Source organism: Hyperoodon ampullatus (genome assembly GCF_949752795.1).
Source record: "Hyperoodon ampullatus genome assembly, chromosome: 4".
NCBI lineage: Eukaryota > Metazoa > Chordata > Mammalia > Artiodactyla > Ziphiidae > Hyperoodon > Hyperoodon ampullatus.
This window is the reverse complement of record NC_136917.1, coordinates 87,648,607-87,665,213: the sequence shown is the minus strand read 5'-3', so window position 1 is coordinate 87,665,213 and position 16,607 is coordinate 87,648,607. Positions and strand designations below refer to the sequence as shown.

General features: G+C 37.7%; 1 protein-coding gene across 1 annotated transcript in view; it reads right to left on the bottom strand.

Annotated features, from left to right (window-relative positions):
* Window positions 1–16,607, bottom strand: part of FBXL17 (F-box and leucine rich repeat protein 17) — a gene marked incomplete at both ends in the record, with an annotated part of 498,430 nt that overhangs the window by 300,523 nt on the left and 181,300 nt on the right. The window lies entirely within an intron of this gene.

The window sequence follows — 16,607 nt, the reverse complement described above, 5'->3', positions numbered from 1 at the left end:
AATCATACTAAGTTCACAGACACCCCAAAACAAACCACCGGACACTGCCCTACCCACCGAAAGACAAGATCCAGCCCCACCCACCAGAACACAGGCACCAGTCTCCTCCACCAGGGATCCTACACAAGTCACTGAACCAACCTCACCCACTGGGGGCACATACCAAAAACAATGGGAACTACAAACCTGCAGCCTGAGAAAAGGAGACCCCAAACACAGTAAGTTAAACAAAATGAGAAGACAGAAAAATATGCAGCAGATCAAAGAGAAAGGTAAAAACCCAGCAGACCAAATAAATGAAGAGGAAATAGAAGTCTACCTGAAAAAGAATTCAGAGTAATGGTAGTAAAGATGATCCAAAATCTTGAAAATAGAATGGAGAAAATACAAGAAACGTTTAACAAGGACCTAGAAGAACTAAAGAGCAAACAGATAATGATGAAAACACAATAAATGAAATTAAAAACTCTCTAGAAGGAATCAATAGCAGAATAACTGTGGCAGAAGAAGGGATAAGTGACCTGGAAGATAAAATAGTGGAAATAACTACTGCAAAGCAGAATAAAGAAAAAAGAATGAAAAGAATTGAGGACAGTCTCAGAGATCTCTGGGAAAATATTAAACGCACCAACATTCAAATTATAGGGGTCCCAGAAGAAGAAGAGAAAAAGAAAGTGTCTGAGAAAATATTTGAAGAGATTATAGTTGAAAACTTCCTTAACATGGGAAAGTAAATAGTCAATCAAGTCCAGGAAGTGCAAGTCCCATACAGGATAAATCCAAGGAGAAACATGCCAAGACACATACCAATCAAATTATCAAAAATTAAATACAGGGCTTCCCTGGTGGTGTAGTGGTTGAGAATCTGCCTGCTAATGCAGGGGACACAGATTCTAGTCCTGGTCTGGGAGGATCCCACATGCCACAGAGCAACTAGGCCCATGAGCCACAACTACTGAGCCTGCGCGTCTGGAGCCTGTGTTCCGCAACAAGAGAGGCCGCGATAGTGAGAGGCCCGTGCACCGCGATGAAGAGTGGCCCCCGCTTGCCACAACCAGAGAAAGCCCTCGCAAAGAAACGAAGACCCAACATAGCAAAAATAAATAAATTAATTAATAAACTCCTACCCCCAACATCTTCTTTAAAAAAAAAAAATACAAAGAAAAAATATTAAAAGCAGCAAGGGAAACGCAACAAATAACATACATGGGAATCCCCATAAGGTTAACAGCTGATCTCTCAGCAGAAACTCTGCAAGCCAGAAGGGAGTGGCAGGACATACTTAAAGTGATGAAAGGGAAAAACCTACAACCAAGATTACTCTACCTGGCAAGGATCTCATTCAGATTCAATGGAGAAATTAAACCTTTTACAGACAAGCAAAAGCTAAGAGAATTCAGCACCAACAAACCAGCTTTACTACAAATGCTAAAGGAACTTCTCTAGGCAGGAAACACAAGAGAAGGAAAAGACCTACAAAAACAAACCCAAAACAATTAAGAAAATGGTAATGGGAACATACATATCGGTAATCATCTTAAATATGAATGGAATAAATGCTCTAGCCAAAAGACATAGGCTCACTGAATGGATACAAAAACAAGACCCATATATATGCTGTCTACAAGAGACCCACTTCAGAACTAGGGACACATACAGACTGAAAGTGAGGGGATGCAAAAAGATATTCCACGCAAATGGAAATCAAAAGAAAGCTGGAGTAGCAATTCTCGTATCAGATGAAATAGACTTTAAAATAAAGACTGGGCTTCCCTGGTGGCGCAGTGGTTGAGAGTCTGCCTGCCGATGCAGGGGACACTGGTTCGTGCCCCGGTGCGGGAAGATCCCACGTGCCGCGGAGCGGCTGAGCCCGTGAGCCATGGCCGCTGAGCCTGTGCGTCCGGAGCCTGTGCTCCGCAATGGGAGAGGCCACAACAGTGAGAGGCCTGCGTACCATAAAAAAAAATAAAAAAAATAAAGACTATTACAAGAGACAAAGGACACTACATAATGATCAAGGGATCAACCCAAGAAGATATAACAATTGTAATATCTCCAACATAGGAGCACCTCAATACATAAGACAAATGCTAACAGCCATAAGAGAGGAAATCGACACTAACACAATCACAGTAGGGGACTTTAACACCCCACTTTCACCAATGGACAGATCATCCAAAATGAAAATAAATAAGGAAACACAAGCTTTAAATGACACATTAGACAAGACAGACTTAACTGATATTTATAAGATATTCCATCCAAAAACAACAGAATACACTTTCTTCTCAAGTGCTCATGGAACATTCTCCAGGACAGATCATATCTTGGGCCACAAATCAAGCCCTGATAAATTTAAGAAAATTGAAATCGTATCAAGTATCCTTTCTGACCACAATGCTATGAGACTAAATATCAATTACAGGAAAAAAAAACTGTAAAAAAATACAAACACATGGAGGCTAAACAATATGCTACGTAATAACCAACAGATCACTGAAGAAATCAAAGAGGAAATCAAAAAATACCTAGAAACAAATGACAATGAAAACACAACAACCCAAAACCTATGTGATGCAGCACAAGCCCTTCTAAGAGGGAAGTTTATAGCAATACAATCCTACCTCAAGAAACAAGAAACATTGCAAATAAACAACCTAAACTTACACCTAAAGCAATTAGAGAAAGAAGAACAAAAGAAAACCCCAAAGTTAGCAGAAGGAAAGAAATCATAAAGATCAGATCAGAAATAAATGAAAAAGAAATGAAGGAAACAATAGCAAAGATCAATAAAACTAAAAGCTGGTTCTTTGAGAAGATAAACAAAATTGATAAACCATTAGCCTGACTCATCAAGAAAAAAAGGGAGAAGTCTCAAATCAACAGAATTAGAAATGAAAAAGGTGAAGTAACAACTGACACTGCAGAAATACAAAAGATCATGAGAGATTACTACAAGCAACTATATGCCAATAAGATGGACAACCCGGAAGAAATGGACAAATTCTTAGAAAAGCACAACCTTCCGAGACTGAACCAGGATGAAATAGAAAATATAAACAGACCAACCAGAAGCACTGAAATTGAAACTGTGATTAAAAATCTTGCAACAAACAAAAGCCCAGGACCAGATGGCTTCACAGGCGAATTCTATCAAACATTTAGAGAAGAGCTAACACCTAGCCTTCTCAAAGTCTTCCAAAATATAGCAGAGGGAGGAACACTCCCAAACTCATTCTACGAGGCTACCATCACCCTGATCCCAAAACCAGACAAAGACGTCACAAAAAAAGAAAACTACAGGTCAATATCACTGATGAATATAGATGCAAAAATCCTCAACAAAATACTAGCAAACAGAATCCAACAGCATATTAAAAGGATCATACACCATGATCAACTGGGGTTTATCCCAGGAATGCAAGGATTCTTCAATATACGCAAATCAATCAATGTGATACACCATATTAACAAATGGAAAGATAAAAACCATATAATCATCTCAATAGACGCAGAAAAAGCATTTGACACAATTCAACACCCACTTATGATAAAAACTCTCCAGAAAGTGGGCACAGAGGGAAACTACCTCACCATAATAAAGGCCACATATGACAAACCCACAGCCAACATCATTCTCAATGGTGAAAAACTGAAACTGTTTCCTCTAAGATCAGGAACAGACAAGGTTGCCCACTCTCATTACTATTATTCAACATAGTTTTAGAAGTTTTAGCCACAGCAATCAGAGAAAAAAAAGAAATAAAAGGCATCCAAATCAGAAAAGAAGAAGTAAAACTGTCACTGTTTGCAGATGACATGATACTATATATAGAGAATCCTAAAGATGCTACCAGAAAATTACTAGAGTTAATCAATGAATTTGGTAAAGTAGCAGGATACAAAATTAATGCACAGAAATCTCTTGCATTACTATACACTAATGATGAAAAATCTGAAAGAAAAATTAAGGAAACACTCCCAATTACTACTGCAACAAAAAGAATAAGATACCTAGGAATAAACCTACCTAAGGAGACAAAAGACTTGTATGCAGAAATCTAAAAGACACTGATGAAGGAAATTAAAGATGATACAAACATATGGAGAGATACACCGTGTTCTTGGATTGGAAGAATCAACACTGTGAAAATGACTATACTACCCAAAGCAATCTACAGACACAATGCAATCCCTAACAAACTACCAATGGCATTTTTCACAGAACTAGAACAAAAAATTTCACAATTTGTATGGAAACACAAAAGACCCCGAATAGCCAAAACAATTTTGAGAAAGAAAAATGGAGCTGGAGGAATCAGGCTCCCTGACTTCAGACTATACTACAAAGCTTCAGTAATCAAGACAGTATGGTACTGGCACAAAAACAGAAATATAGATCAATGGTACAGGATAGAAAGCCCAGAGATAAACCCATGCACATACGGTCACCTTATCTTTGATAAAGGAGGCAAGAACATACAATGGGGAAAAGACAGCCTCTTCAATAAGTGGTGCTGGGAAAACTGGACAGCTACATGTAAAAGAATGAAATTAGTACACTTCCTAACACCATACACAAGAATAAATTCCAAATGAATTAAAGACCTAAATGTAAGGCCAGACACTATAAAACTCTTAGAGGAAAACATAGGTAGAACACTCTATGACATAAATCACAGCAAGATCCTTTTTGACCCACCTCCTAGAGAAATGGAAAAAAAAAACAAAAATAAACAAATGGGACCTAATGAAACTTAAAAGCTTTTGCACAGAAAAGGTAACCATAAACAAGATGAAAAGACAACCTCAGAATGGGAGAATACATTTGCAAACAAAGCAACTGACAAAGGATTAATCTCCAAAATATACAAGCAGCTCATGCAGCTAATATCAAAAAAACAAACAACCAAATCCAAAAATGGGCAGAAGACCTAAATAGACATTTCTCCAAAGATGATATACAGATTGCCAACAAACACATAAAAGGATGCTCAACATCACTAATCATTAGAGAAATGCAAATCAAAACAACAATGAGGTATCACCTCACACCGGTGTCAGAATGGCCATCATCAAAAAATCAACAAACAATAAATGCTGGAGAGGGTGTGGAGAAAAGGGAACTCTCCTGCACTGTTGGTGGGAATGTAAATTGATACAGCTACTATGGAGAACAGTATGGAGGTTCCTTAAAAAACTAAAAACAGAACTACCATATGATCCAGCAATCCAACTACTGGGCATATACGCTGAGAAAACCATAATTCAAAAAGAGTCATGTACAACAATGTTCATTGCAGCACTATTTACAATAGCCAGGTCATGAAAGCAACCTAAGTGTCCATCAACAGATGAATGGATAAAGAAGATGTGGCACATATATACAATGGAATATTACTCAGCCATAAAAAGAAAAGAAATTGAGTTATTTGTAGTGAGGTGGTTGGACCTAGAGTCTGTCATAAAGAGTGAAGTAAGTCAGGAAGAGAAAAACAAATACTATATGCTAACACATATATATGGATTCTAAAAAAAAAAAAAAATTGGTTCTGAAGAACTTAGGGGCAGGACAGGAATAAAGACACAGACGTAGAGAGTGGACTTGAGGACAAGGCGAGGGGGAAGGGTAAGCTGGGACAAAGTGAGAGAGTGGCATGGACATATATACACTACCAAATGTAAAACAGATAGCTAGTGGGAAGCAGCTGCATCGCACAGGGAGATCAGCTCGGTGCTCTGTGACCACCTAGAGGGGTGGGATAGGGAGGGTGGGAGGGAGACGAAAGAGGGAGGAGATATGGGGATATATGTGTACGTATAGCTGATTCACTCTGTTATACAGCAGAAACTAATACATCATTGTAAAGCAATTATACTCCAATAAATATGTTTAAAAAGGGGGGGGGGAGGTGGAGAAAGTTTACAGTAAAAGCAAGAACTAGACTTTTTAAATTAAGCTTTAAGCACTATAACTTGCCTCTTGACATTCTAGAGAATACAATCAAATATATAAATAAAGGAAATAAAAGGCAAAATCTTAGAAAAAAGAGGGTAAATTTATCATTATTTTCAAATGGTGTGACTGTCTACCTTTAAGAGCCAAGAGAATCAACTATAAACCTATTAGAAACTATATAAATTCAGAAAGATGGTCAATTACAAAAGTTACATACAGAAGTATATTTAAAATGTACAAAAAGTATACTCTCATTGACCAATAATAACCAGTTAAAAGACATTAAATTGATATCATTCACTACAGCAATAAAATAAAACTAAATTTAATAAAAACTAAATTTAATATGAAATACATAGGACCTATAATAAGAAAACTATAAATCTCAAGAATGAGAGCCTTAAGCAAATAGGAAGTGCTATGTTTTATAATATTTAAAGATATCAGGGACTCCCCTGGTGGCGCAGTGGTTAAGAATCCGCCTGCCAATGCAGGGGACACGGGTTTGAGCCCTCGTCTGGGAAGATCCCACATGCCGCAGAGCAAATAAGCCTGTGTGCCACAACTACTGAGCCTGCACTCTAGAGCCCAAGAGCCACAATTACTGAGCCCGTGCACGTAGACCTAGTGTTCTGCAACAAGAGAAGCCACTGCAATGAGAAGCCAATGCACCGCAACGAAGAGTAGCCCCCGCTCACTGCAACTAGAGAAAGCCTGCACGCATTGAAGATCCAATGTCAGCCAAAAATAAATAAATAAATTTATATTAAAAAAAAATCAAATTTCCACAAATAAAACTGTAACTATAAAGCCATAACCACAAACTTCTAATGGTGTGTGTGTGTGTGTGTGTGTGTGTGTGCATGGTGGTTGTGGTCGCTGGCATTATTATTCAAACATTAGTAAGTGGAGAGATTGGAGGAGAAAGAACAGAGCCAGGGACTATTCCAAGGTGACATACGGACCAAGGATTTAAGATCATAAAATCAATTCAGTCCAAAATTTGATTTCTAGAGGGTCAGGAAAAAAGTCACTGCATAGAAAAGTGGAATGTGTCAGTCCCAGTTTGACTTAGAGAAAAGTAGGCTTGGTGGGGAGGTTAATGTAATCAACCATGACATATTCAGATCTTGGAGTTCAAGACAATAGCTTCTAAGAGCTAAAACAAGAAAAGAAAGCCATGATAAGTCTACTAAGTTTTACATTTTCTCTTGCATGTAGAAGATACTGAAAGAAGCAAATATAGCTATGGGGAGCTTCAAAGGCCTGAAGGTATACCTTGAACCTTACTGGAACAAGGAAAAAGAAACCAAGATAATAGGTCCCTAGCAAGTAAATGGTGGTATTTCAATTAGTATTCCCATATTTTAGATTTGTAAAGTCTCAGAGAACAGGAATCAGAATGTCCTTGGCTAATATTACAGACAGTTACTCTGAATAGAGAAATCTACTCTTGGAATATCAAGTTGTAGGTATGTTCTCATAACCCTCACAAGTCTAAGCCAGACAAACTCAACTTTCCCACCCACCTTTTTCTTGATTCAAAACACTATGCAGGGCTTCCCTGGTGGTGCAGTGGTTGAGAGTCCGCCTGCCAATGCAGGGGACACGGGTTCGTGCCCCGGTCCGGGAAGATCCCACATGCCACGGAGCGGCTGGGCCCGTGAGCCATGGCCGCTGAGCCTGCGCCTCCGGAGCCTGTGCTCCGCAACGGGAGAGGCCACAACAGTGAGAGGCCCGCGTACCACAAAAACAAACAAACAAACAAACAAAAAGCACTATGCGATTTTATTCAAAAAACTACTAAAGCAAAAGGATTACTTAAGAAGACAACATTTCAGATTTGCGACAACATGGTGATATGTGATACATCCTGCATGGCATATAAAGATATATTGTGTTCAGACTTTTCATAATGGGTGAAATTAACACAAATATTTAATTTTCAATCATATTTTATTAATGTACTAAATCAATGATGTTAAAAATCCTTAAATACTATACAGATATAAAAATGGAAATAGCAAAGATAAGAAAATAGCAATGAAAAATCAACTTAGATCCCAGGATTATTTTCTCACTAGGACAGTAAAAGTTTATAGATTTTTCCTATATATAAAATGAAACATCATAGCAATGAGAATTTTAGTTATATAGTATATGTCTGTCACTGAAAAAAAGTTAGAAAACCTAAATCACAACAGGTTATGTTATTTTGTCAAATAATTAAAAATAAAAGGATCAACCAGTGACTCGGAGAGTCTATTCCTACTTATTATGATGACCAGGTTTTACAAAATCCAGATCCTAAAATCCATGATGAGACACAATGAAAGGATGCACAATTAATATGTCACTCGCAATAATGTCTTTTCCGCAGCACCAAAGGCCTTTAAAAGGGTGAGTGTACTATAATACCAAAATTAGATTTATATATCCTAGAAAACAGGTTACACACTGATGAACAGCATTAAATTGACATAATGGCTCTTAGTGGTTATAAATGTAGCTTTTTCCTACTTTAATTGGCAAGGACTAGACTGACCTTTTCTCTATAATTCAACTACAGTACAGTAATTAGACAAACCACTACTTACTTCTGAAATAAAGAGGAGAGGAAGAAAGCTCTCAGCCACCAGCTTTGAGAATGCAGAGTAAAATTGGGTTGGCATTCTACTGGGGGAAAATGGGCCACCACACCAATAAGAAAAATCGTTTTCCATAAATTATGTTCTATGTTTAGTTTAATATCTGAACTAAAGAAAAAAAATCCCAGAGGAAAGCCCTTTTCATATACTTAGAGACAGTCCCCCACTTGAGGATAAAAACCAGTCCTAAAACCAAGTTTGAAAGTAAAAAGAAAAGAATTAAGATGTTACTTGGGACAGATGGAGGAAGGGTAGGATAAAATCCCTAATTGTGATCCTGCAGGCATGTCTTCCTTGGGCCTGCATAATTCAGCAGGGAGGTAAGAGTCTTGCCGGGGCCTTAAGGAAAAGTCAGCCTCATGGCTGAGGCTGAGAAGGGAGCAGTTTCCCTTACCTAAGAACAACCGCCCTTTTTTCCACCCTGTTTCTGGGTCTCAGGCGAAGGTCAGCCAGCCCCTAAGCCGTTTAGCTTCCAAGGTGGGAAACACTAGGTCCCTGAAGGAGAGGTGGGAGAAGCTTTCTTTTTCAGCAGCCCAGATTGCACATAAGTGATCGCCTCTCTGCAAGACCCTGGGGAGAGAATCATGACATGCTGAAACAAAAAACAGTACAAACTCAACCAGTGAGTGAGTTCTCATCACAAGTCACTACCCATTAGCATGCCAATGTCTCCACACAGGTCACACTCTCCCAGCAGCTGCAGTAGTTGGTAGTCACACCACTGAGCACTGATAAATCAACTCAGGACCCAGAATTATTTTCTCATTTGGACAGGAAAAGTTTACGCATTCCCCAATATGTAAAATGGAATATAATTGCAGTATGAATTTTAGTTAAACAATATATCCCGTTAGTCACTGAAAATAAGTTAGAAAATCTGAGTGAGAGCCAGGGACCCTCTTTCATCAGTGAGAGCAATGAGATTTGGTATATAAACATCAGTTTAAGGGAGTCATTGTACAATATGTAAAAATCCAGGTTACACTAAAGTGCAATGTACAGTAATTAAAAACTATCTACTCATGGAAACTGGAGACCATTGACTCCCTCAATTATAGGAAGAGCAAACAGGGTTTCAGAGCGTGCTCAACAAAGTTAAAAAGAGTGCATAGAAATGATGAAAATGAAAAGCGGCAAAAGTATTATACAATCATCCAGAAATCCCCTGACTATATCAGAGGCAAGTATTGCTAACTATCACCTCCATGAAGGCAGGGAACACAAAGATTCTGCTTACTGTCCTAGCCCAAATGTCCAGTCATGGTAAGTATTTAATAAATACCTGGTAAGTGAATAAATGACAAATAAACAAAATCATATGCAGTAATTTTCTCTCACAAATTCTTGGGTCACACGACAATTACTTCTCATAATGCTTATCAGACACAAAAGAGACATGTGAATACTGCTTCTCTAAAGAGTTCACTTGGAATAGAAAACTGTATTTTACTTATGTGACACTCACTGGGCCACTTAATCTCTTGTGCCTTGGTTCCCTTATTTGAAAAATGGGAATAATAATAGTATCTACCTCACAGGGTTGTTAGAAATTTACTATATGTAAAGCACTTAGAACAGTGGTTAGCAAAGTCAGTGCTATAGAAGTGTTAGTGTTCCAGCTGTTATTCTATAATGATATGCAGGTAGGTTTTTTAAATCCTATGGCTATTCACAAGTCTTATTAGCCTCTCACTACCCTCCCCTGCTCTGGGAGGCAGAGACCATTTCTTATTCTACTATGTATTGCCAGTACTAAGCACACTGCCTGGCACATAATCAATGACTAAAAAAAAAAAAAAAAAAAAAAAGGAATACAAATTATATTGAATCAAACACTAATATTATAATATGACAATGTTCTCATCTAGATCAGAAAAAAGTCATCTAAGCCCACTATGATTCAGAGCATGAATTTCCTACACAATAAATCCAAATGTGACAAGCATCTTCCTTTAACATTTGATAATATCTAATTAAGAGATAGTTATAATGAAAGAGCTAAAAAATGTTTCATTTTTGCCAGGGCCCAGCATAGCCAACCTCTATTCCTTTATGTTCTTTCTTACCATTTAGTCATCATTCAAAAACTAAACTCTCAATCTTTTAAATGTATTATTGTGACATCAATGGCAAGGAAAGCAGATAAGAAGGTTCAACTAACAATCAAATATTAGGAAACTGGCTAAGATGTCAACACTGCAGGACATTAAAATATTTTTAAAAATCTGTACTGAAGACGTGGAGAACTACACATTGCTCAAAACATGTTTATCACTACAATCACACCTGTGTGCAAAATAACATGTTAGACCTCTAAGGAAGAGTGGATTTGCTTTATTTATAAATTTAAAATTGTCCACCTAACTGCCATAATTCACCCTGAAATATTTCTCCCTTTGGTTTCAGAAAAATAAAGTCTCAGTTGATACCCTGATGCAACATGCTGGATCATCAATAATCCAGCAATAAACTATTGTTCTCTGGCAGTAAACCAAGTTTCTCTTATAACATTTGTAAGCAGTAAGTGATAGTTAAGAATGAGCTTTCCCCTGAGCACCTGGAAATAAGATTGTCCTCTGAATTAAACTATAAAATTGATCCAAAATAGAACAAATGGGCAAAGATAATAGTCAAAATAGCTCCTAGGCCAAAGCAAGAATTTGACATCACATCATCATCACAATGACATTCACAGAAAGGTATCACTAGGATAAAAGGGTGACCATATAATTTATCATCCAACCATGATATTAGGCCAGACACAAACCAGGACTGTGCTGCACGAATTGAGATATACAATCACCCTAAATCACAGGAGTCGGTCCTGTTGGGAAAAAAAGAATACAAAACAGTAGAGCAAACTGCGGTATTGCTCTTCCAAATATTATAATGGAAGCCTGTTTCATGAATATACCATTCATTTGGTAATTAATAATGTTTTAGTCCATGTCTGTTCTTACAGTGTAATTTTGTGTTGTTATTTAACTTGATTATGTAACTTTCATTTACTACTTATGCCTTATCTCTGATATGTGGTGGGTCTTTTTGATCAGTGGGATACTTGTGTCTTATATTTCTTTTCAAACCCCATATTCCAGCATTGTGTACTATAAACTGTAGATGGAAATCAAATGCTCACTGACTGATAGTAATAATAATTATTATTATAGCTGGCATGTATTGAGTAATTAACTACGTGCCAGAAACTGTCCTAAGTGCTTTACATGTATAATCACATTTAAATCAGACAAAAACATTATGAAGTGAGTACTATTGGAATCTTCATTTTACAGATAATAAGACAGAGGGAGACTAAGGAACTTGCCCAGTGACAAATGTGTAGCAAGTGGCAGAACCAGGATTCAAATCCAGACTGTCTGGCTCCAGGCATAACTACTATGCATACTGTCTCTTAGTGGAAAGTAATTTAGTGCCTAAATAATTTTATTAAACATTAAAAAACATTAAATTTAAACATTAAAGTTATTATTATTATTATTTTTTTGTGGTACGCAGGCCTCTCACTGTTGTGGCCTCTCCCGTTGCGGAGCACAGGCTCCGGACGCGCAGGCTCAGCGGCCATGGCTCACGGGCCCAGCCGCTCCGCGGCATGTGGGATCTTCCCAGACCGGGGTACAAATCCGTGTCCCCTGCATTGGCAGGCGGACTCTCAACCACTGCGCCACCAGGGAAGCCCTAAAGTTATTTTTAAGTGCTCCAAAATAGGTGATGATTGCATCCAGGGTTGGCATAGGTATGGAGAAACAGATACGCTTCTCCAGGGATATAGACATATATTGATATAATCTTCTATAGGGAATTAAGCAAGATGTATAAGAAGTTTACATATATTTACCCTTATATGCAGGAATTCCATTTCAAGAATTTAACCCTAAGGAGACAAAAATTAAAAGTACACAAAGACACAGGTATAAGGATGTTCACCATACAGTTATTTATAAGAGTAAAAATTGGGAATAATTAGAATGTCTATCAATAAGAGATTGGTTAAGTGCAATGTGCTAAAACCCTACCGTAAATCCATGAGAAATGGTGAGAGGTATCTATATTTATTAAAATAAAAATAAGTCCGTAGTATATTGTTGACAATAAACACAGACTGCAAAATAGCACACACAATGCAATTCCAAAAGGAGGTGGGGGGAGGACATGCACATATGTGCATATCTAAAAAGATGTTCACCAAAATGTCAACAATGGAAATGTTTAGAAAGTGAGATTTTAGATAGTCTCCATTTTTTTTTTTAATATTTACTAAAAACCTCCTTGTGTGTGTGTTGTTGTTTTGCCAAAGGGGCATAAAAGAAACACAAGAGTGTACAATCTAGAGATACCCAGTTCCATTCTAGGCCATGAAAGAAAACAAGTGTTGATGGCAAATAAGTGGCTATAATGGAATGTAAGGGAGAAGCTCAGCCAAGTGGGACCCAGCAGCCTAAGGGCCACCTTCACCACTAGCAGGCTGTGTGAACCTAGACAAGTCACAGATGATCTTTGAGCCTCAGTTTCAAAACAGCAAGATGAAGAAGTTACATGAGGTGTTCTCAGAAGTCTTTTCAACCCCAAAGGGCTGTGGTTAAAATTTTCGGAAAGAGCAGGTAGAAATATAGTAATGCCTCAATCCCTTGCTAGTCACAGGTGTATTCTGCAGTCTATTAGTATACACGTTAACGTCAGTTTGTACAAGATGTGAAATACCAAAACCCAGAAAATAAGAACAGCAATGAAAACCCATAAACACACTCAGGCACTTGTTATTGGAAATATGATTATTCCTCAGAGAGTGGGATAGCACACTCACCTAAGGCTGGAGCCCAGGGGAGACCCCTCACTATCCCAATAAAAGCTCATTTCCAAACAGTTGACAGTGCTCTTGTAACATTTCACTTTTATACAGATAAAAAAACTACAATATGATCCATCTGACATTGTGGTATTTATACTTCTACTGACAAAAATCTAGGGAAAAGAGTCAAGTGAGACCTTGATGTTGCATTTCACTGTTATTCAGATATATCAATAATCAAATCTGGAGAGCTGCCAATAAAAACAGAATAAACATCATTAGCATTTTAATAAACCTGCAAGCCACAGGGCTGGAAAAACAAAGCAAGACAGACAGAGCAAAGGGAAATCAGCATGTGCAGTGTCTTCCCTCTAGCGGTTTACACCCCCACCGCCGGGCAGTCCACTGCGTCCTCCCCACTCCACTCCTGCAAAACACACGCTCCAGGGAGATGTTTCTGTGTTTTAAAACCTCTCATACACCTGCCCAAGCTCTAAAGTTCAGGGGATGTGTTGCAGTCTTTTTTTTAAAACTGAGAATAAATAACCTGATTTTTAAAATACTTTCAGAAAATGCTGATCTTTTAGTTATGAAGCATTTTGAATGTCAGATAGTCAGAATGTTATTTAATATGTTAACTAAATAGACCCAGATGAGAGATGAAGGAAAAGTGGTAAGAAGATGGGAAGAAAAGAAAAAAAGAAAGAACCGCATATATGCAACAGATGAAGAGTCAGCAGTTAACAGGTAGAAGGCTGAGTTACATGTCCTTTGAAACTACTTCCAAATCAGATCCTAGGATTCTTGGAATATATCAAACACAGAATTACATATAAACACTCAAAGTAAACAGTTAATTTCCTTAATTTTCAGTCATTATATTTCCTCAACTGAACCAGAAATTAGAAATTGAAAGCCCTGCTTCCTTAGATATTTTGAATTTCATTTAATCTCCTTATTAGTCCATTGTGTGTGTGAGTATGTGTGTGTGTAGATAATGTTCAAGTATATTTTGAAAAGTGTAACTCATTAAAATATACAGTATTTGGATAAAAACTGCAAGTGAAAAACGTTCAGATATAACGTAGCTATATATTAAGGTACTTTACTTTATGGCAACATAAGTAGGGGTCACTTGTTTTTTTTTTTTTTAAACTCCATTTATGAATCTGAAAACACTTCACCCATTTAATCTGAAAATAGAGACGTTTATGAAAATATACAATAATGAGTACACACTAATTGCCTTATTTTCTTCAGATAATTGTGAACACTTCAGTATTACCACACAATAAGCAATAAGTAGCCATCAAGAATCTGCTAGTGTCTTTAAAATGTTTGATATAAGACCTTCACTGTCAATTTGCAGGGAACCATGAGGCTACAATGGTGATAAAGCATCAATGATAGATGGTACCACCCAAGCCACCATTCTAATAATGAACAAATGATTCATACTCAAGTTGCTTTTGGAACATGATTAAGCCTCCAAACATTTCACTAAGGTAGGTCCTCATTAACTCAATCTTATAAAAGAGAACTTAAATAAGTTTACCAAGGTTATATAGTGAATGACAATGATAAAAATCTGGAACAACAATAACAACAACAAAAAGAAACAACACAAAGAACCCCAGACTCCCATAGTCCTCTGCGAGCCCTATTCATTAGTATTGCAGAGAATCCTTTCAGGGTAATTTATTTCATTGCTCCGCGTCTAACTGACCTTCTCTGGTAGCCACTGGCAAGTGTTTGCCAAAATGTCACTGACCAAAAAACTCCTTACAATGCCATGTATTATAAAATGAATATGTCAAGAACCAGATGAAAATGTCATCAGTGACACTGACAACAATAAAAGAAAATACTCTATAGATTGAAGGAATGGAAGAAGATCCAAGTTAAAGGGGAAAAAATTACCCGAGAAAATGTCATCAATGACTTCATCAACAAAAAAGTAAAAGAGACCACGGCTTTAAGTAAGGAAAGAAGGCACAAATTAAAGGGGGAAAAGTTCCTGAGAATCAAATGCTCTGTAATGGATCAGAAAGAGGAAAAAAGACTCCTTTTACAAAGGCTTGTGGGAAAACTACAACATCTCATTTACCGATCCTCCTGTTATTCCTGGCGGGGAGACAGAGGCGACATGTCTAAGCACCTGTGAGAGCTCTTCAGAGCTGAATCCCAAAGTCGCTGGTTATTTGCATGTCAAAATTAATGACATAATTTGTAAATGTCAAAAGCAGTCACAGCAAATTAAACAGAAATTGAACGAAAATTTCCTCTGTGCTGCCCTTAAAATATAAAGTCAAAAGTTGTTGGTTATAGATAGCCCGTGGGAAGCAGCTGCATAGCACAGGGAGATCAGCTCGGTGCTCTGTGACCACCTAGAGGGGTGGGATAGGGAGGGTGGGAGGGAGATGCAAGAGGGAAGAGATATGGGAACATATGTATATGTATAGCTGATTCACTTTGTTATAAAGCAGAAACTAACACACCATTGTAAAGCAATTATACTCCAATAAAGATGTAAAAAAAAAAAAAGAGGAGCTTAGGACCAAAAAAAAAAAAAAGTTGTTGGTTTTCCCACTCTGAAGTCTTTGGAAATAAGTTTCACTCATACAAATACTTAAACAACCCAGTTGGGTGTATCTACTTTTAAAAAAAGTAATTTCACTAAGAAATTACTTTTACACTAAGATTTGGGATATTTTATTTTATTTTAAATGTTTTATTTATTTCATTTATTTTTGGCTGTGTTGGTTCTTCGTCGCTGCCTGCGGTTTTTCTTCTAGTTGTAGCATGCGGGGGCTGCTCTTCGTTATGGTGCATGGGCTTCTCGTTGCGGTGGCTTCTCCTGTTGCAGAGCACGGGCTCTAGGCACATGGGCCTCTGTAGTTGTGGCACACGGGCTCAGCAGTTGTGGCACACGGGCTTAGTTCCTCCGTGGCATGTGGGGTCTTCCCGGACCAGGGCTCGAACCTGTGTCGCCTGCATTGGCAGGCGGATTCTTAACCACTGCGCCTCCAGGGAAGCTCAGGATATTTATTTTAAATGGACCTAGCTTGCAAATGTGATTCTTAAAATAAATGATTGCAGCTCGATGCTGATTATTATAATATATTTGGGGTATATTCTGGAATTTTCATCTGGATATGATTGGCACTTTTAAGTAACAGCTTTAACAGAACTT